The sequence below is a fragment of the Pithys albifrons genome, chromosome 18 (assembly GCF_047495875.1).
Source record: "Pithys albifrons albifrons isolate INPA30051 chromosome 18, PitAlb_v1, whole genome shotgun sequence".
Lineage (NCBI taxonomy): Eukaryota > Metazoa > Chordata > Aves > Passeriformes > Thamnophilidae > Pithys > Pithys albifrons.
The window spans coordinates 10,461,424-10,486,896 of NC_092475.1; the positions used below are offsets into that span (position 1 = coordinate 10,461,424).

The 25,473-nt window shown below is 41.7% G+C and overlaps 1 long non-coding RNA gene across 1 annotated transcript in view; it reads right to left on the minus strand.

The window, feature by feature from the left end:
• LOC139680373 (uncharacterized) overlaps positions 1 to 25,473 on the minus strand; it is a 41,436-nt gene that overhangs the window by 10,516 nt on the left and 5,447 nt on the right. Inside the window, exon 2 of the long non-coding RNA XR_011699341.1 lies at positions 9,321 to 9,463. This is a non-coding gene — a long non-coding RNA (uncharacterized lncRNA). The remainder of the gene's footprint in view (positions 1 to 9,320; positions 9,464 to 25,473) is intronic.

Here is a 25,473-nt window from a genome sequence, read left to right on the forward strand (position 1 = left end):
ATCAACCAACTCTCCAACTGGACTTCCCTCTGTTCTTTTGTGTTGTACTGGACAATGTGGACAATATTTTTCAGGAATACAGAAATTATCTCCGAGATATTTCACAGGAAACCTGGCAATATTTGAATGGGAAGATACAAATATTATCATTCTGGTTCTTGTAGAACTGGCAAATAAAATCATTGTGGTTCCCCCAGAGAACTGGGATATCATATGCTTAGTTATTACAAAATTAAAATGATTCTTCCTAGAGATATGGAAGGCACTTGAGAGAGTAACAGTTTTTCATGGAACATTTTTTTTTCCATTTAAATGCATTTCTTAAAGAAAAAGAACCTGCAAAGACTCCTATTTGTTCTTCTTAGCAACTCCAGCCCCACTTTTTCTTCTTTGACAAGACAAAGGATGGCATACTCCAAGAGGTGGTCTGCAAACTCCTCCTGAGACATGGAATCAATACTAACTTTGCTTCTTCACTATAAAAACTCGGCTACTGAGAACAGAGATGTTGATTCTGAGGGTCCCGAGCTCTGACAGTTGAATACCAAACCCTGAAATTTTATGAGGCCATTTGCACTACATTTCTCTGTAAAAAATTAAACAAAAACATTTTCATTCAAGAGCAATGAGCTGAAGGACACCTGCTGGATTGGTGAGATCAGCCACATCCTAAAATCTTTTTTCATAAAGTTTACAAGCTTTGCATCCTAGAATGAAGTGTATTTTCTGGGCAGAGCCCAATTCTTTCTCTATTGAAAAGGATATTTTAAATTACTTCCCCCTTTCTCTTGTAGCTCCTCATTCCAGGTATGTATACACAGGTATCTGCTTTTACATACACTTCCAGATGACCTTTGGGGTTTTGTCTCAATTAAGCTCAACTTCTCAAACTGGAGGAAACCATTACACACTTTCCACTTTGTCTCAGCACCTGCAAAGCTGACTGATATAATCCAGTGTAAGTGGGCCACTGCAGGAGAATTTGGTGCTCAAGGAGAATGTGTTTCCTGTTCACTGAAGAGGTAAAAATGGAATCACCATTCTGACTCATTCAAGTAGCAAACTCCTCTGAAGATCACATGCCTGCCGAGCCAGTGTTATTTTTGGCAGCTCTTCATGGAAAGCTATGGGTTTTGTTTTGCCACATCTGTTCTCTCAAGTATATTTTGCTTTAGATGAGCCTGTTCCACCTTGTGATTTTTTTTTTCTTGGTAGGGGGGTGGTGGTGGTGGTGGTTAGAAGGGAGGGAGGTTGAGTTTGAATATTGCATTGCATTGGAAAAGCACATTTTCATAGATGAAAAAAAGTTCTTCCCTCTGGACCTTAAACAGTATTTCCAGCTATTGTGTGTATTCCCCGACCCTTACACTGTTTCTAAGAGAAATGATTTCTTTTGCAGATGTTGAAAGGAATACAAGCACAAAAGACTCTGAGGACTTTTATAAAAAAGTAGGGAGAAGGGGCATACAGATGTGCCACAGACAAATGGGCAGAGAAAGAAGAGAATATTTTATATTGAGCAGGATATGTGTAGCTTTGAAAATCTGATAGACAGTGCGGGTGCCGTTTCAAGGATTCGAGGCTTGTAGGGCTGAGTTCAGAGGCCAGGCTGTGCTAAGCCAGCCCATTGTGTCACCCAGCAGGAATCAGAGAGACACAGTTTAGTGGAAGCCACAGGCTAATCTTCAGAGCTTCTTTGAAATATGATTTTTGGTTTTTACCAGCGGTTGTTTTGGGTTGTGCTGCAGTTGGCATTACTGGAATGGGGCACATTTTTGTTATTAAAAGGTAATTTATTTGTGAGCTGCACACCAGTGCTTTAGTGATGGATATGCATTGCAAGACAAAGCATGCACACATGTGTTTTTGAATGCACAAATTTTTAATAACCATGCCTAGCATTCATTTGATTTGCAGCTTGATGCATTTCTCTGGTTCAGTTTGTATGTATTGGCTTTTTTTCTTGACTATCAATTTTCTGATTCGCATTAGGGAAGGATAACTTGGGTGTTTTTATACTCCTTTTCTTTCTTTTCAGAAGTATTACCCCTGTACCCCCTTGCTGGATGACTCATTCCCTTCTCCTTCACATAAAACACCCTTTCAACAGTTCAGCAGTGAAAACATTAGGCCTGTCTCTTGGTCACAAGGTTATTGTTTTCATATCTCTTGGAGCAAGACCCTGGGATAGCTCCACTGACAAATTAGCAGTCGTGTTGAATGAACAATTACGTCAAGGCAATATTAATCGGGGGCCTTGCTGGAGCAGAGAAGGTGCCTGATTTCAGTAGAGGAGGAGGTGCTGAGAGGAGAACCTATGTGATCTCATTAGATAATGCACAACACATACTAGTGGGATCTCATTAAATCTTTAACAGCTCTGTATGTTTACATCAGCTTTCCTAGAGGAATGCCTGGTACTCAAAGATAAATGGAGTTTTTCTCACCGAAAATGAGCTTTCTTATATTAAAAATATGCTGTGAAGTAGAAACTCTTCTCCTTTTGCCATCTACATAGGAAGTGGTTTTACCTCCAAAATAATCTTTTAAATGAATGGATGTGTTATTGCAAGCCTCCTACCACCTCCAGGCTCAGGGGTCTCAGGAGTGTTCCCATGACATTCTCCTGTTTTCAGAGGTTTTTTTTTTAAAAAGCTCATGAAACAAGAAGCTTCAGACGTTCTAGCACCAACTGCTCCGGAACAGCAAGGTTAGTGCCTGCCTTCAATTTTCACAAGCTGGAATCATCCAGGAAAATTGACACCAAAAATATTTTTATATGTCCCCTCACAAACCAAAGTGCTGAGTTTCCCAGGGCTGCTCTGCCGAGGAGCTTGGCTTCCTGCGTGGGTGTTGGACTTGCTGACTTACGCACCAGGGAAAGCTGAGCTCACTCCCAACCTGTGGATCCCCATCCCAAGTGCTCCTGGAGGCTCCTGAGGGAAGCCTCCTGGTCCTGCTGGTGGTGGCAGACAGTGACACCTCCAGATTTCTGACATTGCTCATCACCTGCCAGCCAGAAAGGACAATCCCTGTGAGGGTGGTGAGGCATTGGAACAGGTTGCCCAGAAAAAATCATGGCTGTCCCATGTCTGGATGTGTTCAAGGACAGGTTGGACAGGGCTTGGAGCAAACTGGTCTAGTAAATGGCATTTCTGCCCATGGCAAGAGATTGGAATGAGATGAGCTTTGATGTTCCTTTCATCCCAAATAATTTTATGCTTCCTCGAGGTTAGAGCTGCAAACCAAAAAGAGAGAGACCCAAAAGGGAGGAAAAAAGGAAGGAAGACAAAGACATCTGCTGTTGCACCAGGAACATCTTTTACATAGTCGTAAGTCAACGTGCATGAATTCATTTGCTTTATCCTGACAGAGAATTAGCACAGCTACACGCAGAGTGGTTACAAGGTGTCACACTGATATCCATCACATAATCCCTCACACAGAAGAGAAGGGCCCTGTGCAATAGATCTGAACCTCTGGGCCACAGTCTGACTTTTCTTACTTGCTCTCTTAACATCTCCTAAATTTGTCCCAGGGATGCACAGCTAAAGCAAACCCCTAACTGAAGGTTTGTAGCAAATTGTAGATACCCAGAGGCCAGACAGAGATGGAAACCTGGTTATTGTGAGCAATGTGACTAAGACAGTCCTGATTGAAAGGTGCCTTCTTAAGCTCTCGGTTTTTGGAGTAGTAAGACATACCTGGCCGGTGGAATGAGTATGGAAAAATATTTAATTTTTCCCTTGTTCGTTTGAGAGATTTTTGTTTTACTTTTTATTATAGATATTATTTTAAAATAAAACTTCTTTTTTTGTTTGTAATTTTGCACTCAGAAAAAATGCCCTGCCTCCAAAGCTGTGTGTCTGAACCCCTGACTCCTCAGCTGTGTCCTAAACACCCAGCAACAGACACTGTTGAGGTTTGCTCAGAGTGTGGCCATATTTCAGGGTACAAACCATGGCCTTTGAAAAAAACTGACTTCTCTGCAAATGCAAATCTCAGCAATGCCCATGAGACAGGGCAGCCTCTATTTAATGCACAGGTAATAAACAGCCTGTTCACCATCCACGCATCTTGTGGTGCCACATATATACATGAGCTACAGACAGAAGCATGTTATTATCTATTTCAATACTTTGGCAGTCTGGACTGTTTCAGTTCTACTTTCCTTATCCTCAAAGTAAGATTAGAGCCAGATTCATGTCAAGTGTCCCACAGCTAACCTCTACACTAATTTTTTATTGCCTTGAAGAGAAGGATTGAGAAAAATATTTATAGGCCCTTGAAGAACAGTAAAAGTTTGCAAGCATTTAGGGCTTTTACTCAATAAACCTTTATGTGCCCTTCATGCACCCATTCAGCTCTGGGAAAAAGTGAAAAATAAATAATAAATAAATATAAAAAGCACAGGGAAATTGTGCTCTGACAGTAAGTCGAAAATCTCATAAATTCCAGATAAAACCAATACCCACACATTGTAGGAACCCATCTGTAGTCAGACTATTGCACAAGCCCAAAAACAGGGAGAAGAACTTCATAGATGTAAGAAAATTTTTGGTCATTCTTTGTACTGATGGTTCATGTTTTTCTTCAGACTTCTCACTTATCCCTTTCCATTTAGATCAAAATTCCTTCTAACTTTTTAACACTGTTTTTTAATCTGTGCCCAAGTTCTTTGTGAATATTGTCATTTATTTTCCTTTTGGTGTTTTGTATCAATCAGCATTTCACTTGTATCTGCAGTCCCTGAGTGGTTGTGTGTCCTCCATTCCCACCTCCTGAATACCTGACTTCTCTCTCTCCCTGACTTCTTTCCTGCACTTGTCCACCTTCCATATTTCCCTTGCACAGACTATGACTTTAAAAGCCTCTTCTTCCAGACAATCCTCCATGGGTGTTACTTCCTGGCTCACCACCTGTTGGGTTTAACTGTCCACTGTGGTTTTAAGGACCTTCTCACCTCTTTGCTTGTACACTGCTAACCCCATCTGACTTGGAAATAGTTAGGGATTGCATAGATCTTAATGCAAAGAATGAATAAAAATTTTTCTTCCCCTGTCTCAGCATCACTGCTTTCCTTCCACTTTTCTGCTTTTCAGATTTCTCCATCCTCATACCCCAGCTCATGGCCTTCTTTGTGAACCCTCTGAGCTCATACTGCAATCCCATGACCAGATCACTGAAGAGCACTGCTCATATAAATAGCATAGTTTTTATTAGTTACACTAAAACTAAAGGTGAAAATCTTTGTAGCTTCTCTGTTAGAAAAGGCACTGATTTCATATGAAGAGTAATGAGTAACACAAACAAAAAGCTAAAAAGAAATGTCTTAGATGGAAGCAACTCCCCCCATAATTATTATTGGGATTTTGTTGTGATTTTCTTTGGAAATTGAAACAGAACATGGGACAACACTTTGCTGATACTCAAATGAAACACTATAAAATCCAGATCAATCTGAGCAGGTAAGACAAAGTAGAGAGGAAAGGAAAAATTAATGCCTTGTCTTAGAAAAAATAGAGCTGAGAAGTTGAGAGATGAAATGCCTCAGAGCACAGATCTCAAGGCAGATCTGAGAACCTAACACAGAGAGGTTTGGATTGATCCTTTGGGTACAATTCATGCAAAATCTAGTTCATCAAGTGAATATAAAATATTTAAAATCCTGAGAAGCCTCTGCTCTGCAGTGCTGGCTGTGGAAATGTTGACCTGTCAGTAAATCGTATGGTCAGGCTGCCCCAGACCTTGCCCACGTGTTGAAAACACACTTTCATAAGAACATGCCATTTCTAGCACATCAGCACTCAGGACAAGCATACTCACATTGCCTTCCTTTAAAAGTTCTCCAACTCCAAATCCAAGGAGAGCACAATGCACATTTCCAGGGCCAAGCAGAGATAATTCAGGAGAGGCTGGGCAGAGCCACTACAGGTCCGTGTTTTGCAGCTCTTCAGTGCACAATGAATTTCTGTAGTTTTACTGGCTATCGCTTGTCTGATCCAGTTACAGTCTCAAATATGATCTAATTCCTGAGGGAATACTTCTTTTCCCCTGGGTAACTTCTCTCTCAGCTTTATACTCTCATTTGTCATTTGCAGTAAATATACTAAATTTCAATTTTTATTTCTTTGCAAAAGTGTGTCCAGAAGGGTGCATTGGCTGATGCTGCCCCAATGTGAATATGTCTGGGGCTGGATGACAATCTCATCTCATCTTGGGAGGGAGCTGGGGTCAGGCTGTGACACAAGACTCCACTGTGTTGGCAACTAGAGATTTGTTTCCTGGTCTGTGGGCAGAATTAGGTCAGAATTAGGCAGAATTTCCAACTTAGACTATGTAATGTGTACTTTTTTCTGATGCAGAAAAGGAAAAGAGGGTTAAAGCAAAGATCAGGAAGGGGCAGAACTGCAATGGAGAGTCCTCTGCTCTGCTAGGATATGTGGTAAGTGACTGAGGGGAAAAAAAAATTAAGAGTACTAAAAAACTGAATTAAAATTAAAAATAAGATTATGGTTAGGTCTTCTCCAATAGGAAAACAGCAGCCCATTTCTAACAGGAAAGGCAATGTATCACAGGAATCATCTACCAAGGTATGGGAAGATTCTTCATCCCAGATCAGACTTGTGAGGATATTTTAAGACTCCTTAAGCCCAGAATGTCCACTATCAGACAAAAACATATGGACCATTGCAAAAGTACAGGTTTGCAGATACATACAGGCTGCCCATGGAAGCCAAGGTGCTGGTTGTACCTCTTCAGCAGGACCTGAACTCCTCTCTAACACTCTGTGAAATAATTTTCCATCCAACTGACACTAAACATTGAAACAGTAGCAAGAAAAGAAACACCACAGGAGAGAGAAAAAAGAGCAAAAGATTGGCAAGTAAATTGGAAGTAGAAGTACAAACAGAGATGAGGAAATTCAGGGGAAGTTCTGTCTCTCCTGCTTGCTTCTTCCAGACACAGCGAAGTGATGTCTGAAAAGTGATGAATCAGGGACCACAGGCAAGGACAGCAGCAACAAGGCTCAATTGTGTGACCTGAAGGCACGGATGGGAAAGTAGAGCAGAGAAAGGGAAAGCAGAGAAAACTGTCAGATTTCTGTGGGCATTACTATGCTGTGTGTGCTCTTCATAAAACATTTATTGCAGAGGATGCCTTGCTTCTTTGATTTGGGATTCAGAACCTCAACCAGATTCAGACCAGACATTTTCTTTCTCTCTTTTTCTTTGTCTTCTATCTAATTTTAATATAAATTAGGAAGAAATGTACCCCCACCCCTCTGTATTAGGCTTAGAGAGTAGATGAAGAACAGTATCATGTATACTGAGATCTTCAGAATTTGGGCTTTCCCCTGATTTTATCAGCTTAATTTGAACAATTACAAAATAAATGAACTCTTTGCTCATCACAACAGCATTAACATGTGAGCGCTTATTTGTCTTGGCAAGACCTGGGGCTGGGATAAATGATTCCAGATGAAGGTAGAATTATGTCTCTCAACTCCCAGCTAAATTTGGGGCCAAATACCTACTCCCTTTACTACAGTAAATGTCACTTTCCTGATCCTAAGGCATCAGTTCCAGCATATATTGATGCTGTCCCCTGGAACAGCAAAAGCACTCCTGCTGTAATATTGCTCCCATAAAGCCTGATAGAGGCCCCATTGACTGCATTGGACAACAATTACCTCAAATCAAATTCTCTCTTTCTGGACAAGGGTGTAAATGGGGAGGATCTTCACTGCAGATCAATGGAGTCACAGGATAGGCAGTCAGGGAGGAGGGAGTGAAAAGGGGAGAGAGGGGAGAGAACTTTCTGATTTCCATTTTTTCCCAGGGAAGCACAAAACGCTTCTGCTGCTCCCCAATAGCTCAAGGAAAAGCTTCAACGCACCCAGCAATTATAAGCCTAAAAAGATAATGAGTGGCCAGGCAGCCCTAATAAATGTAGCTGGGGCTCCCATCCCCAGGCACGGTGTGTCTTGCCTGGAGCACAGAGCGCTTGGCCATGTCCCAGAGGCAGTCAAGTGAAAGGGTCTCACCTGCTACCTGCAATCAATCCTTGCCTACAGTGTCAGGCCGACCTCACCAGGGGTCACCCGGCAAGGCTGAGCCACTGCTCCATGTTTGTCAGGGGGGATCGGTTCAGTGCTTCCTGTAAGGGTCAGTGGCAAAGGCTGGCAGTAATTTTCAGCTAGGTATGTGGAAGGGGGGGGGGGGGGGGGATGGAGCCTGAGGCACTACTGGCTCCAATAAATACTTAAGGAATTTAACAACCCAGTGCAGACCCTGTGTCAGTGGATGATGATGATGTGATGGGGCTCACACTCGGTGTTGCAGAGCTCTGCCATTAAACATCCCTGCAGCAGGGAGTGGCAGGGTAGCTGTGCCATGCAGGCAACCCCATACACAAATGCTGTGCCTCATCCATCAGGTCTCTCCAGGTAATGGGGATCAGCACCCACTAACACCATCAGTGTCCTGGGTGTACAACATTGAGTTGACTCACATCAATGGAAATAAAGAGGCCAGTGGGAATGTTCTGGCCAAAATTGTGCCACATCACAATGGAGGCATTACTCATGCTCTAAATAGGCATTTAGAGGCATTTCTAAAATATAGTACAAGCATGCAGGATGCCTAGGCCTACAGGGTAAGCAAGGGCTCCTCTGAATTTTTTTCAGACCCAGGAATTAGATACCCTTTTTTGTAGCCTTAAAGGACTACAGAATTCAATAGAGGTTTCCATCTTGCATAAAGAAGGCACAATAACTACAGGGAGTAAAGGAGATTTTCTGGGCATGAAGCCAAACCAAGACACAGGTCACCTGGCTCCTATAATCTTCTGTGCCATAGACTCCCCATCTGCCTTCTGGCAAGTCATTTATTCTACCCTCATCCTTTGTGCTGCAGCTCTAAGTGGGGATAATAACAGATCTCTACATCATAGGGCGAGTGTGAGGATAAGTGTGATGGTATCAGCACAACTATTGCATAATGTGTTGGTGGGCTGGAGGGATTACTGTCCCTGAACACTCCCTGTGAGCCACCCAGCCTTCTGAATCATCATCTGGTTATCTGTACCTTGCAAAGACTAAGCTGAAACTTCAGCATCATCTGTCACAGATTTGACATAGACCGAGACATTCTGTGCAGTGATGGGATTGCAGCAAGTTACAATTCTCCACTCAGAGTAAGAGATCAGCCCTACAGGAGACAGTGGGGTTCAGCAAAATGAAATTATGTGTTTCTCAAGCAGACAAATACAAGAAATAGGCCAAACTGAACAGAGAAACCTCCTGTATCAGCACTCACCCCTTCTGATGAGGTTTGTACCACCTGAGATCAGCCAGCAGAGCCATCTGTTGGAAAGCATTTGGACTTCTTCCAGTTCAAACGGGTCAAAGTGGCAGAAATCACTGATCTCAGTAGCCTGGGCAAGTGCAGTTGAAGTGGGCCTGTGAGTAAAGCAGGAGCAGGTCAGCGAGCAGACTGGGCTATTCCTATTGGTCTGAGCTGGGAACTTCCAGGAAAAAGGGGGTGATTTTCCTAGGAAATTCCACCAAGTTTTCCAAGGTGCATCTTAGAGAGAGCCCAGTTTCTGAACAAGCTCTCTCTCTGGAGGCAAATGTACCATTTTTGAATCCCCACCACTTGGAGGCCATAGCTAAAGGGAAGATTAAGGATCTAAGTTGCACATCGATAAATGTGTCTTAAAGATAATATAAGCCAGTGTGACATACAAGCTGATGAGACCAGAAGCAATAGTAAATTACAAAGATTTTTTGGCTTGTCTATTCTAATTTCCTAAATGAAGCTGAACCTATTTAAACAACGCTTAAACCATTTTAAGTGTGTGGAGTTGGCACCAAAGTAACTTGATCCACTTTACATTGATTTAATTACACCACTGCTATTTATAGAATGTGCTGTTGTTTCTTATAGTCTTCCTTAGATTCACCTTTGAATTTTATTCTTAAAGGAAGAAGTCTCAAAAATATTAGTTTTTAATGTAAATTTGGAATGCATTTAATTATGAATGCCATGGGAGTGGGCAGCCAGCATCCCCCCAGGCATCCCACTCTATGGAGATTAGATCTTTAATGCTACACAAGGAATCTTTTCATCTGCTCTTCACAGTGCTGATAGCATCACCTCAAAAATACCCAATCTGAAACCAAAAGGGAAGAAGAAATGAAATTTGCACATGGCTCAGGAGATTCAATAATTCACGATATTTCATTATACAACATCTCCATTAGGAGTCTGACATTTATATTCATGGTTGAGCAGAGGGATAACTTATGAGTTATCTCTTCTGTCTTTGTGAGTGAAGATTAATGTCATAAATGCTCAGCAATCGTGTATCATATATATGTACACACTTACACATACTCAACATGCATTATTTTTATCTTCTATGATTCTCAGGAGGGAAAGCACAGTTTAGGGGAAAAGTTGTTTCTGAATGTTGTCAGACTCAGGCTAAAAAGTGGGGGAAAAATTGTACCATCAGTTAAACAATCTAAACAATAGGCATGTATTGAGCCAAGGAGAGGGAGCTGTGTTGGAGCTGTTGTACACTTGCACTATTCAATATGCTGTGTATATCTCTGGGGGGTCTGACCTCAGTGGTGAGCCTGTTCTTTGAGCAAAATAAGAAGGAGAGAAGGGAGAGGCAATTCACTGCCACCTTTCTGTTCTCAGAAGGTCTGACCCAGGAGCATCCAAAGTCCATTCTTGCATAACAGAGTAGTGTGACTGGATTACCTAAAGAAAGTGATTGCAGCTAGTGACTGCCATGGCTTAATCACTGTGCACTGTGCTTCACCCCCTTCCTATCTCCTATGCCAAAAGGCTCTGTGGCAAAGAACAGGGATTGCCAATTTTGTGCCATCTGGGGATTTCCTTAAGACAGATTTCTGGCTGCTGCAGATGTAGCAGCTGAGCTTGCATAGAGCTTACACAGTCCAGGAGTTGCTTCTAGTGAAAATCTATTATGAACATTGTATAAGAAAGTGCATAATAAATACAATTAATCACACAGCTCTCAAATTCATTACTGAGCTCTCACCTATGAGCCTACAGATTTATGGACATTGGGATCCATGGCCAAAAGGTGCTATGTAAGTGCAGATAGTTATGGTTGTTGGAAAGATGCTCTTGGCTTATCCAGTCCAGCCACATGGATTCCCGCAAATGTATAAGCAGGTTCAATGATTCGCTACAAAAAATCACTGCCTTGTATTGTCTACAATGACTGATGTCTCTAGAATTATCTTCTTGACTGTGCTTTTCATCTTAATTAAATAGGCTGGCTGGACCATGCCAAGAGATAGAACAGGCCAGATTTTTATTATTCTGGCTAGGAGCATCTATTCCAACACAAGTGGGTCCAGGGCAACCCTCTCATATCACCAAAAAGACAGCTTGCTACAGTATATTCACTGATCCAAGTGCTCTCAACCCCCTTCTCATCTGTTCCCTGTCATCTCCACACCCAGTTTGCATGAGACAGCTAATTTTAGGTAGTTTAGGCAGTTTTTCATTTCATTTACTGAACTGCACAGACATCCCTTTGAAGTATTTGAGACGACGAAGACCAGAAAAGATACATAAAAATATTCAGATTAAGAGTCTATTCTTGCTGTAATTTATCTGTTATTTAAGCAAAACAATACAAAAATCTAGAGTTTATGCCAGTAGCTGAGAAAGACCAAGAGTTCAAGTCCAGGCAGTTTATCTTCAGCTTGTAAAATCTGACCCCAAAAGTGTGTTCTGGGTTTGCCTGACTCAGTGCAATGTGATGTAGAGAGGCTCCAGCTCTGTCTCTGGGAAGCAGGATAGACTTTACTGCACAGTTTTGCCCAAGCTCATTATTTTCACTGTAGATCATGGATATTGTCTCCAAGCCCTTAGGGGAGCTCCATCCCAGAGCTGTGCCTGGCAGAGCTGGCAGGGCACCATTCTCTGGCCCACCACTGATGCAGCAGGCTGGCAAAAAGGGCCCTTTTGGTTCATGACTGCTCTCTTCTATAAACATGAGTGTTTTTAAAAGAGTTTTTGGGGGTGCAAACTTAGCCCACAAGCTGTTATATGCTTTCTACATATTTAATTTATTATTCAAAGGAGTACACATTTACTCTGCAACCAAACACAGAAATACCTCATTTTACCATCCTGCTTTAAAAACAATGTCTTACCATGACTCCTTGTTCCCCCTGGAGACATTTCTAAGCCTGTTTGTCCACACTGGCTTGTGTGAGTGTGAGACATCATTGTGCAAATCCCTCCTGCAGCAGGGTCCAGAGGCTGTGAACACTTCTTCTGCGTGAAATTAATTGAGCTCCAAGGGTCAGCAGGTTACGAGTAGGCTCATTATGACAAATGATTTCTGTCTGAGTAGGAAGACCTTTGGGGTCAGCTCAGGACTCTGCCTAAATTTTGTAATTATGTCTGCCTCAGGCCTTAAACAAACTAAGTGTTCCTTAACATGCAGAGGGAGGAAACCTGGAGATTAAGGAACAAGCAGAAACAGCCTGGCTTAGTCTACCAGGATAGATTTTGAGTTGAATCTTGTGAAAAAAAAAAACCCTGACAAGCTCAAAAGAGCTGGAGACAGGCTTAGAGCCTGACAGGAAAAGATCTGGAGTCTCAAGGAACTCTTTATCCCTGTGATGATTACAAGAAGTCCAGCTGGGAAAAGCTCATCGTAATTCCTACTCTGCCTGTGATGAAGATGCTTCTTTTTGCCAAACCCCAAAAGGATAATACACTGCAAAATATGAAACTTGATTGTACATGGAGCTGTGTTAGTGGCTTCGGGGCTTGGCTTGTGACTCAGCTTCGACTGGGTGGAGGAGTCAAGTGCCAGGAACCCAGGCCAGGTTCTAGCAGGGGTATGGCCCTTCTCCTGGTCTCTTCTGGGGAGCCTGACTGCAGGTGCCACTGAGGGGGACAGGACTGTCCCTAGGCTGGAATCACCTCCCATAACTGCACTCTCTGCAGGTTAACTGAACTTAGCCAAAGTTGCTCACACATGCAAACACAAAAGAGAAGGAATGGCCACTTCCAAACATGATTCATCCCATCCTAAAATAGACTGGAAAAAGCCTCTTTGGACAATACTTCCCTGGAGAATGTGTAGGCTTCCTGAAGCATGGAGAAGGGTCTGTAAATGAGGTGAGAATGAGATGCCCAGGCTGGTACCCTCCAAATTCCTCTGCAAAAGCTGTCTGTAGGATGTTCCTCCAGCCCAGAAGAGGATGGAAAAAGTCCCCACATGCTGCTGGCCAGGCAGACACAGGTGGATGGAGAAACAAGGAAAATACTTCACCGAAACTCTCCAATGAACCACAATACCTGAAGGCTCAAGGCCACATCAAATATCAATTTATGTCTATTTAAGTCATATATGTATGCATATAACAATGATTGCTACATTCCTAACTATTTGAGCATGATATTTCATGAAGTACACAGCAAATGCCTAATCTTGTTTAAAAATGTTCAATTTGAAACAATTATTGGGTCTGAAAGCTGAGCTCAACTATTAGGATTTAAATGTGAATTTCTAGGACATTGAACCCTCATATTCTTTCTCATCATTGTAGATTTAAGTTAGATATTTGTATAATTCGAGGTTTGGGATGAAAAATAAATTGACATTCAGGTATTTCCTTCAATATGTGTTTGAAACTCAGACCAGCCATTTATCCCAGATCAGATTCCCTGCTATGATTTGCAGTAATTCATTCATTAGTCTTTTTTTATGGTATATTTTCTTCTAATCCTGAAAAACCATATGACCATAGAATTGCTTGAATCTATTTTAATTATTCATGTAAATTAAAGAGACAGAACAAAAAATTACATATTCAGAGAAAATGGCCTATCTTTCTCATAACAATCTACTTATAAAAGTAGATTTTTTCACTAGTCTTTTATTATGCTTTATTTCAATTTGATCACCATACACACTTAAAATAATCTACAAACACACTCATGGTTGTTTTCAAATAAACCAGTAATTCTGAGTGTGTGTGTCTGTGTGAATATTTTTGTAATGATTTCATGATTACACTCTGAATTTAAATAACAACACAATATAGGAAGGATTTTTAAATTAGATTTAATGCAATTTTTATAAACTTTGGTAATGTTAATAATAGAATAAAATAAGAATGTTCATTTTATTTTAAACGAGGAACTGTGAGTATATTTCACATAATGTTATCCTTAAAAGGTCTTTTATTTGACTTTTATGAGGCTTCTAGGGGTTTGAATTTTTATTTTGAGATAATTTTGGACATACCTTATATCTTGGAATCAGCTTTACAATCTCATCTTGCAAGCTGACAGATAAAAAGTCAACTCCTGTACACACAGAGAAATGACAACTGTTAAGTAATACTGGACAGAGTAACCTAAAGAAATGCTCTGCAAATATGCCTAGGACTTTTTCCTGTGAATAAAGAAGATCTCAGCTGGCTTTGGGTTTCTCAAGGAATGCATTGATAATGTGTGATGATACTGTTTGTAGTGCCTTCCCCGTGCAGATCCATACAATGATATCCAAAGAGGCTGGCCTGGTCTTTGTTTGGGATTTCAAAAGACGATTCAGAAATCAGGATAGGTATGCAAGTCCAAGAGGAGGTGCTCAGGAACGATCCAGCCTACTTTGCTTCAAGACAGTCAATGAGGAGATGGAAAGCCTGAGGCACCAGGCAGGAGTCGAGCATGTCCTTCAGCCCTGCCCAGGGAAACTGCTTCACCTCATCTCCTCTTCTGAGTAGAGTCTCCCTGTGGCCTTTGGCAATTACCTGTGCCCAGATTTGTAGAACTGTGCACATGAAATTTAGTGTTTCATTTACCCACATAATTACTGTAATTGTGACCACAGCTGTGGTAATGGTACATGCAAACAATCCATTAGACATCCAGACTTGGAGATGGCACTTCCTCCACAGTGCTCCAAGCAGCATTTCCAGCTACACGTTGCTGGCTGGGCACCTACAGCGGGATGTCTTTGTCAATGCAGTGTTGTGGAGGACACTCCATCTTTCTCTGGCAGAGAAATGAACTATGCAACCTAATCAGTCATTTGCCTGCAGTCCCCAGAAAAGTTGTCTTTTGGAGACAGCAACGCAGATAGCAATTGGCAAATACATCCAGTTTGTGATGTGCCAACACTTGGAGCAAGAAAACAAAAATTACCAATGAAGCTGTAAAGGCAGGAAACTCTATTAAGAACCCAAGGGAGAAATTGCTTCCCTGATTACATACAATACTCACTATGTACTCTTAGTGTACCCAGGAATGGTAGTGAAACTCCCTGGAGGATCCGCTGGCCTGAGGCCAGATCTGTCACACTGAAAGTGCCTTTCTGCTCTGAAAAGTGCCTCGGCAAAAAATAGCATCATTGGGTTTCATGTTTATAGTCTCTTAATGTTCCAGTATCAGATGTGTTCAGCCTACAAGTGAAAACAGTGCTAGGACAGAGGTTTAGGTTCTGGTGTAGTTTCCCTTTGCCCTGACTGGATGCTGCCAGCTGCAAACAGGAACGGAAGCATCCTGCAAAGCTCATTCTTTCAGGAAAGGTTGTTATAGTCCAGATATTATCCTCAGACTAGGTCCCCACAGCCCTGAATCTTTTTGTTTCTCCTTCAGTTTCATATTTATCAGGAAGATTTGAACAAACCTACACGGTGGGAGTTCAGCACCCAGAGGTGATGCTGGAGACAGTGGCTGTGTGTCTGCCCTAGCATGGTGAGCAAGACATAAAAATAGTAAGTATTCCTTTTCAGTCATGAAAATGTCATGGAACCTTCTACTGGATTCCATGGGATGATTTAAAAACCTCATATGATGGCACACTTAAATTCTATATATAGGCCATTAGATTAATAATAGCACCCTATTGATCCAGAGCTTTCCCCAAACCTGAAGTCAATACATAGAAAAGCTCTCATTGAATTCCTCTAGCTTTGAATAATTTCATTTTGTCTTAGCTGAGGAGTTTTCCTGAGGGAGAAAAAGAGGAGTAGGAAATACCTTGTATGTTGAGGGACAAGGAAGTTGAATGGGATTTGTTCCAGTGTTCCAGTGACAGACTTTGAACTGAGCTGGGCAGTTTTCTTTATGTTCTTCAGTAAGTACTATTTCAATTAGAAAAGCCTTTTTGGAGGAAAGAATTAAAATTCATCATGAAAAATGGGAAGATAATGTGACATTTTTTGGAGCCTAGTGATTTTGATTTTTCATTTCATTTCATTTAAATTTATGTTTTGAAATGGACTTTAGGTGAAATAGTAAATGATAGAAAGGCCAAAATATTCTCACCCAAATCAAGTATACCGAAACAGAATGTTTCATCTAACCCTGAAGTTTCCCTTGTGAAATGCAATTTTGCAAAACTACTGCCAGAATAATCTAATTATTTCAGAAACTATTGAGGTAGATATGGAAACCTCCACATTTCTAACATGTGAATTGATGAGTGTGCAATTTGCTGTTCATCCTGCATATTTATTTGAGATGCATTTTACTAAATTCCCATATATCATGATTGGAATATGAACCTTCATTTAGCATGTTTTAAGCATCTATACTGAAAATTGAGTTCTTGCCACATAATACTGGAAATTGCCATAATGAATAAAGTCAAATATATTGTCAGAAAAGAAGGAAGGACAGCTAATATGGTAAACAAAAAATGCAAATAAATATCTAGAGGAAGATCAACTGAAACCTTGAAATTAATATAATAAGCACAATTAGCAGTGATGTCAGCTCACTGTTGTGCTGCAATTAAGAGCTTCTTGGGAAAAGTGACAAGAAAGGGAGCAGAGATTAATTACACAACCCTAAACCCAGAGGGACTGAGGACACCTTTGTGCTCTGTGCTCAGTACAAGGGAAAAGGAGCTCCTGGCTCTGACAGAAAGGGCGTAGCTACTGCTGGAGTCCCAGTCCCTCAGGGAAATGCACAAATTGAGGGAATCTGCAATCCCAGCCTCTCCCCTTAGAGCTGGTGTCACCTTTAGCAGTCACCTCTGCCTTGTCCCACTGACCGCTCTTGCTGCTTGCAGTGTTTTAAGGAGTCAGACAAAGGAAGGGTGGTTAAAAAAATCTCCTGTATTGGCTTTCAGCCACTTGCTATCAGAGAAAAACAAAAGCAGAACTTGGTCTTTTGTTGTTGTTTTGTGGTTTTTTTCCCCCTCCCTTTGAAAAAGGGATTCCTCATCTTTACTGCTCCTTTATATTCTAACTGCCCCAGCTGGAAACCTTCTAGGCCTTTTTAAAACAGGATTAAAAACACAGTTTTCTGCATTAGCACAGCTCAAAAGGATAACCTCAGCTCTTTTCTCTGCCAGCCAGCTTTTTAATCCTGAATCACATGTCACTTCAAATTATGAATATGATTTTCATGTCCCCCTCGGGCCTAAATTTCACCCAAGTAAATCCTCTCATTCAGCAGCCGGAGAAACGTGTCAAAAGCAGTGATCTTCAAGCACTGAGAGTGCTCTGGGAGAGATCAAACTGTCCCAGCCTGAACTCTCCCAGTGCCAGGCATCTTTCCCCCTCCTGCTTATTATTGTTGACACCCTGCATCCCCACTTCCTTCCCCCCAGTCTGAAAGCCTGGGATGGCATGAAAGAAAAAAAATAAGTCCCTTCTTAATTCTAAATATTTCTGGGATTGATCCTTTCTGCACTTGTGGGGGCAGAGGAGAACAAAGACAGGCGCATGAGCTGGTTCTGGGGAATGAGGAATCAAACCAGCCGATAAAGCGCCGTGGTCTTTCATCTCCTGGTACAGTGATATGATCAACAGTCAGAGGAGAACTGGCTGAACAGCCCTGGTTTCTGAGCCAGCTAGGTTGGTGTGATAGTGTCACACTCTGTTGGAAGAAGCAAGCCCTTCCTTGCCCAGGATTCTCTGTGCTGTGCAGATCCACCTCTCCCTAGTGTCCTGTGAACACAAGCTGGCTTAGAACATCCTTGTCAGAGGAAATGTGTGTTTCCAGTCCTGGTCTGCAAATGAACTGATTGGAATTGTGTCTTGTACAAATGATGCAAAACTTGAGTGTCAAGCAGAGAATCAGAACTCTGGATATCTACACATTGGGTTCTGGAGGTGTTTGACATTAGGTCAAAGGTCTCCTCAAGGGAAGGAGATGTTTCTGGGTCAGAGGAGAAAGCCTTGTCTCTTCACTCACCCTCCATGAAGTATCTAGAGAGCTCAAATGACTTTTCCCTTCCTGCTCTGCCCCCAGTATAGTTTCTTTGTCTCTGAAAAGAACTGTATAACAACTTCTTTTGTTATGTTTAGACATTGTTCCTTTCCCAAGGTGACTGTGGCCATTGCCTTTACTCACTGTGATTGTAGATGCTACATCAACCTTCTAGGCAGGTGCCAAGGTTTTTGCTCACCTTTCCCTAAGGTGAGCTGTGAACATATGGATACTGCACTACTGAGGACCAGAAAAAAGCAAAGATAATCCTCATTCAGTTCTTTCACAGCAAGGAACGGGGATGTTTGAGTTTGATTTCAAAGCAGTTCTGGTGATAGAAATAATTTTGTTGAGAACTTCTCAGCACCAATCCAGACACTTGAGTTCAGCTTCTTCCAGCAGAGACTGGAGACAGGGCTCTGTTTTGAGGTCACTTCTTCTGAGAACACTTTTTCCAGGGTTTTTGAGACTTTGTGAGAAAAGGTGTATTAGTATGGTTTTGGATTTTAATTTTTTTTGGGTTCTTCTTTCTCATAGGGTAAGAAGACAAAGATAGACTCCAGACACCGTGTAAGCTGGAGAGCACCTGAAACCTGAGTGTGCTGCAAGTCCCCACAGCCACATCAAATGGCTGTAATGCTGCAGTCATTTCCCATTGGAAAATCAGTCAGACAAATATTTTCTTCCTGCAGAAGAGCAAACACAAATGTGGAAAGGGACTTGGAGAGTGTATTTATTGCTCCCTTACCTTCCCACGGTGAAGAAGCCACAGGAGTTATTACAGAAACCTCACCTTTCAAAACATTCCCATGGCCATGAACATGCTGCTGAACAAATGCATATGCTGGGAGGATTTGTCACTCACTGGAAGATCAACTCTGATCCAGCCATTGCCTGTTGCTTTTTCAAGTTTCAGCAGCAAACAGAAACATAGTGGTTTGCCAAGAGAGGTGGGCAGGAAACAGTTTTTCCTATCCACAAGCACTTCTCAGTTTAGTTTTCTCATCCTAATAGTGAGTGAGAAGTAGAAATCTGAAACTTAAGTTTTCAGAACGTATACACTCAGTATTTTTTTCTGAACTGTCCTTTTATATGTGTAGGTGTATGGATTTAAAATATTTTCTTTTATTTTTTAAAATGCTTACTTTTTAAATATGAACCAGAGTACATTTGAGAGCAAAATATCCCTCTTTAAATCACTTCCTTCTCCTAAGCAAAACATTCAGATCATCACTTGTGACTTCCATCAACTGGCATTTTTCAATTTAAAATAATTACCAGAAAACCCCAATCAGTATTCAAGGCCAGGTTAATGACTGCCTGACTGAAGCCTAGAGGTGGCAATAGGTTAGTGACTGCTGCATATACAGAGTTTGTAACCCCTTGAGTAGTGTTTTGAGGCTTTCAGTAGCTAATATAGGTCCAATGACATAGCAAGGAAAAAATAATATTGTTTCATTTATCCCTTTATGTTTAGTATTGCAAAAGCTTGTAGAACTGAATTTCCAGAGTGGTGATTTTTTCCCCCTTTCACTGTTGGATGATAAATTTGTTTATCTTTGCTCTTGGCACCAAACTTTGTGAACATTTCTAAAAGAAACAATGAAAATTCACTCATGGTCTGCTAAATCAATACTCCCAGTGTCTCGTTCCCCATTGCCAATGCACCTTGTATAACCATTCACTGCTCTGCCTGAGTGGTGGTTTGTGTCCATTCTGCACTGGTGAAAATTACTAAATCTGCTGCAGAGTGATGGAGAATCAAAGCTCAGTCTCCTCCCTGAGATGTCAACCTGAGCATGGCTAAGGAACACATGGCTGAGGATGAGCTTTCATACCAAGCCAAGGATAAGGAGGAAGGATCAGAGTGAATAACATAAAGTGGCAGGTGGAGCTTCTCCACACAACGGGGATAAGTCACAATATTTCTGTACAGTTTCTTCCTTCAACACAGAGCACAGAGACAGACTGGGGAGATGTGATTGCAGATGGTATGTGAGAGAGGATGTAGACTCAAATTTGACAGTCACTTTATAAATGAAACCCTGGCTGTGTGATCTCCCTTCAGGTCTACTTGCTGCTGCTGAATAGTTTTCTGTGGGTAAAAACACTGAGTTTTCCAAAGCCTGATTTATGATTATTCTCTGCTAAAGCCTTAAAAACACAAAAATTATTACAGCTATTTGGATCTCATCCTGGCACTGTTGTTCTCCATTGCAGTAAGTGGGACTATCTTTTCTTAAAATGTTGGATTGAATCCATTCTATTTATTATGTCTGAGGACTGCTGTTGTGTATTTTATAGACTGTTGTTTACAAACTGTTGGGAGGGATAAAAAGTGCACAATCTGAAAAAGTTTAGAAGTGTCCTCATTATCATTCTTTTTTCATTTTTCCCCTCCCAAAATTAGTAACCCCCAAAGGCATCAGCATTTTAGACCTTAATAGCAAAGTAGAGAACAAGAAAAAAAAAGAACAGTGGGTGAATATTTGGCAAAAAAAGTCTCTTGGCTGAAAAAGACACATGATGCATATATGAGAGGGTTGAGGATGTCCCTGTGATCTAAATTCAGGAAGAAAGAAAGAACAGTCTGGTCCTGGGAGTGGGAAGCAACTCCTGAAGAAGTGAAGGAGGCAGCATGTATCCATTAACATCTCCATACATTTCAGTTCTAACTCAGTCCTGCCTGTCCCCACAGGAAAGCTTTGAGCATGTACTTTACACATGGCTTGCACCAGCCAATTTCCATCCACATCCTAGAGCAGCTCTGATGTTGTGCTTTGTCCTTCACCCAAAAAGTCCCTGGCATCATGAGCACTGCTTTCCCAAGTAGCTACAAAATATTTGTCTGAATTGCAAAAGGTGGGTTTCCAGACTTCAAAAACTTTGAACAACCAGTTTCCAGTGTAGTTTTTGTCAGTGGTTTTTTTATTTTGTGGACCTCAAAACCTTTCTGAAGAGGTAAACCAACGCCGCTAATGTGTTAGAAGGGCAATCCTGGGTACTGGCAGTGCCAGAGGGAGAGGATGTGTGATAAATAGATGGCCTGGCAGGCTGTGACACCCTACTGGTAGGAACATATAAACCAGCCTGAGGGGAATGAAAACACATAAGGGTTTTCCAACTTTCATCTTCTGACAGACCACAGCTGAACAGTGCAGCATCTGTTGTGCACCACTGTTGACAACATTCCACCCTGTGACTCACCAAGTGACACTGGTGCACACCCTTTCACACAGGGTATGTACCACAGGTTTTAGGCCACATCCTCCTCCAAAGAATGAGACACAAGAGTGTGAGGTGCACAGAAAGCATTCCCCCTTACATGGATTGGGTTTACCAGGAGAGGAGAGCAGAGTCCCCTTGCTGTGGTGCACCACATGGTGCAGCCACAGCCCTTCCTACCATCCTGGACACAGCGGTGTCCACCCATGTTTTCCCCTCTCATGGGTGCCAGGTTGTCAGGACTTCAACCTTCAATAGAGAGTAAAGGAAAACATAAAAGGATTTCAACCACTTTCCCAGCCTTTTGGCACTAAAATCAACTTACTGACCAGTATGAGCTTCTTCCTGGATTGAGAACAGCTCTGACAGCTGAGCTGCCCTGCACCACTCCCATCTTGGAAGACACTTTTTCCTTCTGTCAAACACTTGCCACCAGCCAGGTGTCACTAGAGAAGGGGATACTCCATAGGTCTCTCCAAGGTGCCTCAGTTAGGAGTGTTGTATGGTCCCAGCAGAGTGGATGGAGGGAGACTGCCTTTCATTGGGATGATTCAGGTGGCAGATGCTCTGAGTCACACTTATTTCCTTCACTAGAATCCCAGCTCAGCTGCTTTTGTGGCTCACATCAACACCTTGGCTGATTCTGATTGTGTGATCTTTTAAGATACAGATAAAAATACTTAAGTATCATTGTCTTTACATGGCCACAACACCCTGCTTGAGTTGTCCAGAGTTTTGTTTCTGTCCTATAAAAGCCACAGCAGTGAATGAACTAATAAAATCCTGGGTCTGGTACCTGATCTCGAATATAGAGACTGAGATTTAAGAATGCATCTAAAAAGAGTTTTTTTCCCATTTCCCTTCAACAACCATGCAAAGTAGAAGGTATAACTGTCAGAGATGTCTTAAAAACCCCACACTGAAAGCTGTTAAATCTGTAAGATAACTCAGTTTTCTCTGGAAACAGAGTCCTCCAGTGGAATCCCTCACTTTAGGATACAAACCTCAACAACATTGTCAAAATGAGTCTTTCTTGGTAAGCCATTTCTCTGCAACAGGCCTCAACCCAGCCCCCATGGTCAGCCAGGGAAATACAGGATCCTGAGGAGACTGGAATTCCCTGCACAGGCAACTTTGGATGTTACCAGCACTCCTGGAACAGAGTGAGGAGAGTGATTTGTCTGTTACAGCTATTTTGTGATCCTGCTTCTCAGATTGTGCTGTGTCTGACTACAGCAATCATTAGCATCAATGCCCACAGCAGGTAGAAGTCAGGGTTATTCACAGTATACCTTCTTTTTGGAGTGGAATTATACTATGAATACATAATTGTACCGTAAGTACCCAATACTGTATTATTACGAAGATGTATGAATGAATTTCTGCTACACTGAAACAAAAAAATCTTCTACATCCCACCACTTGTGTGACAGAATCCCTACAGGTGGACATGGTTTCTGCCCCCACTCTGGTGAGATCATGAGAATAAATCTGCACTCCGGCTCTCAAGCCCATCTGGTGTCTTTGCTGAGATGGAACAACAAAATACTTGTGTTTGGCTATTTCGGAGAAAAAGACCAACAGCAACACAAAGAAGAGTGGTTTTGTTACATTATTTGTGTAATGGCTCAACACTCAGGGTGACAGAAGCAGCAGTATCATGATTTTAGCCTCAATCAAACAGATGGCCAGGGAATTATGATATCTAAAACCCTAGAGCATCTTCCATTTCTAGATGCCAGTTAATAATACAGGTGGTGCTGTGTGAAGAGAAGAGACTTTGCTACAGATTTGGGGCTCAACTAGTCCACAGGGTCCAATTCCCAGCTCAATTGCAGCCCCTTCTTCCCTCTCGCCACAAAGACATCTGGTGTTATTAAGAGCTACTAAAAGAACTGTGTTCAGAGATAGCTCCCTAACATTGCATGTGTAGCCATATGTGGTAATATAGCATCACATTAAAAATAAGATAAAAGTCTGCTTCTTGAAGATTGGCAAATTTGGTACTTTTCCTAACATCCCTTCTCTGTTCATGTGGTTATTGGCTCTTGTAGCTGTTCTCATCTTCTGAAGGTATTTAATTAGGTGTAATGGGTGAATTTAATAAAAGACCTTGACCTCTCTGCTCTTTAGACAGCTGGGGCCTTATGTCTGAGTGTGTAAACCATCTCATAACTAGCATATTTAAAATAACAATTGTTTTTCCCTCTCTGTTGTCTGTAAGCTGGACTTAATGCTACTGTGTCAACATGGAGAGTTTCTACCAGAATTTGGATGACATTAATTAAATATGAAAAAAAGAAACTAGGAAAAAAGTAGTTAAAGAGAACAGTAGCATGTCATTTTGCTGCAGCAGCAAACCTCCTCTGGAGTTAGTGAGTTTCAGTCCTCACCCAGGTAAACTGAGGCTGGAATTTGGTTTGTTCTCCTCAGTAGCAATGGCAGTATAGAAATAATCTCCTCTACAGTGATCCTGACCTGAAGAGCGTATCAGATTCATCTTGAATGCCTCACTATGGCAATCCAGATGCTAAATCTTTAAGGCATAGGGTGCTGGCCCTCAGGAATGGCATTTCTGAACTTAATGGGCTGTAGAGCAAGGTGTGCCTCTGTTTCCTCTCTGGGCAGACAGAGCAGGCAAGTTACAACATGAAACACAGAGGAAAGAGGGGATAAGAAAAAAATAAAATGAAATGAAATACTTATTTCATTAAGAAGTCTCCTTTGCTGTGGACAGGATGTGTACAAGAGGAAGGATGTGGCCACTGAATAACTCATCTCAGGATTTCTCTGTCATTAAGGAAATGAAGGTATTGAAGAGCGGGTTTCCTTTGCAGGCTATTCTAGTGAAAAGCAACTCGGTAATAAGACAAAATGTTACTACTACTTTGCTGCTGCTTAAGGAGAAAACTTTCTCTCTCTTCCTTTCTCTGCCCTACACCTGCTCATCAGGCTCACAGTTCACCAGCACTCAGCAGGGAAATTAATACTTTCTTTGTGTTGTGGTCCTTCCTCACAGACACAGGAACACCCATGTACTGCATGGACACTTGGGCAATAGTTCAGTACAGCTACCAAACATGCGAGGGGAGAGTACAGCAAACCCAGGCACTCACCTTCCCAGCATCTTCAGGGTTTCTCAGAAACATGGCTGGAGCTGGATTTTGCCACCAAACAGTAACAGTCCCCAAGCCAAGCTGGTGCCAGGATGTCCCTGTCATAGGAGGGGTTGACGTGGGAACAAGGACCAATGAAAACCTGGGTTGGCTGCTCCTGTTGCCCTTGGGAAAACTGGTGATAACAGAGAGCAAAGCAGCACATGTAACACTACTGGGAGCAGCCAGCTCTGACAAACTACTGGGATGAAAATCACTGGATTTTGTCTTAACTGAAATGGGCCTCTAATTTTTCAGGTGAATTTTCATGAGAATATCCCTCTTAACATCATGAGGAAAAAGAAACTTAGTGCCACTTTTGTGTTATAAGAAATAGATTGTAAAGTTCTGCAGTTGTGTGTTTATACAGCTCTTTGTACAACACTGTCCCAGACCAAGACTTCTAGATATTACTGGAATACAAGTGATGTAAGCCGGGGATATGCAAGCATTTCTGATAGTTTAATTTAATTTTTCATTTGCAAATTATCTTTAGAGGCAGAATGGAGGAGAACACCCACAAAAAGCTAGGCAAAGTCTCTTTCAGATGGAATACATGCAGGTTACAAAGTGCTCAACAAATTCTTTAGTGACCTAAGTTTCATTATACATCACCAGGAAAGACCTAACTTTAGGTTTGACCTCCACAGTGTTGTATAAATAGAGAAGGAAACCTGAGAAGCATTAAGATGCAGCCTTGCTCAGGAAAGAAAAAAGCAGTCCCTTCATTAATGACTCCAATTATAGCTATTCATTGTATCCTCTTTTCCTTAGCAAAGTCTCACATTGTCAACCAGTCCTCTTACAAGTTCATTGTGTGCCCATTATCAAAATATCATTTTCAGCTTCACTGA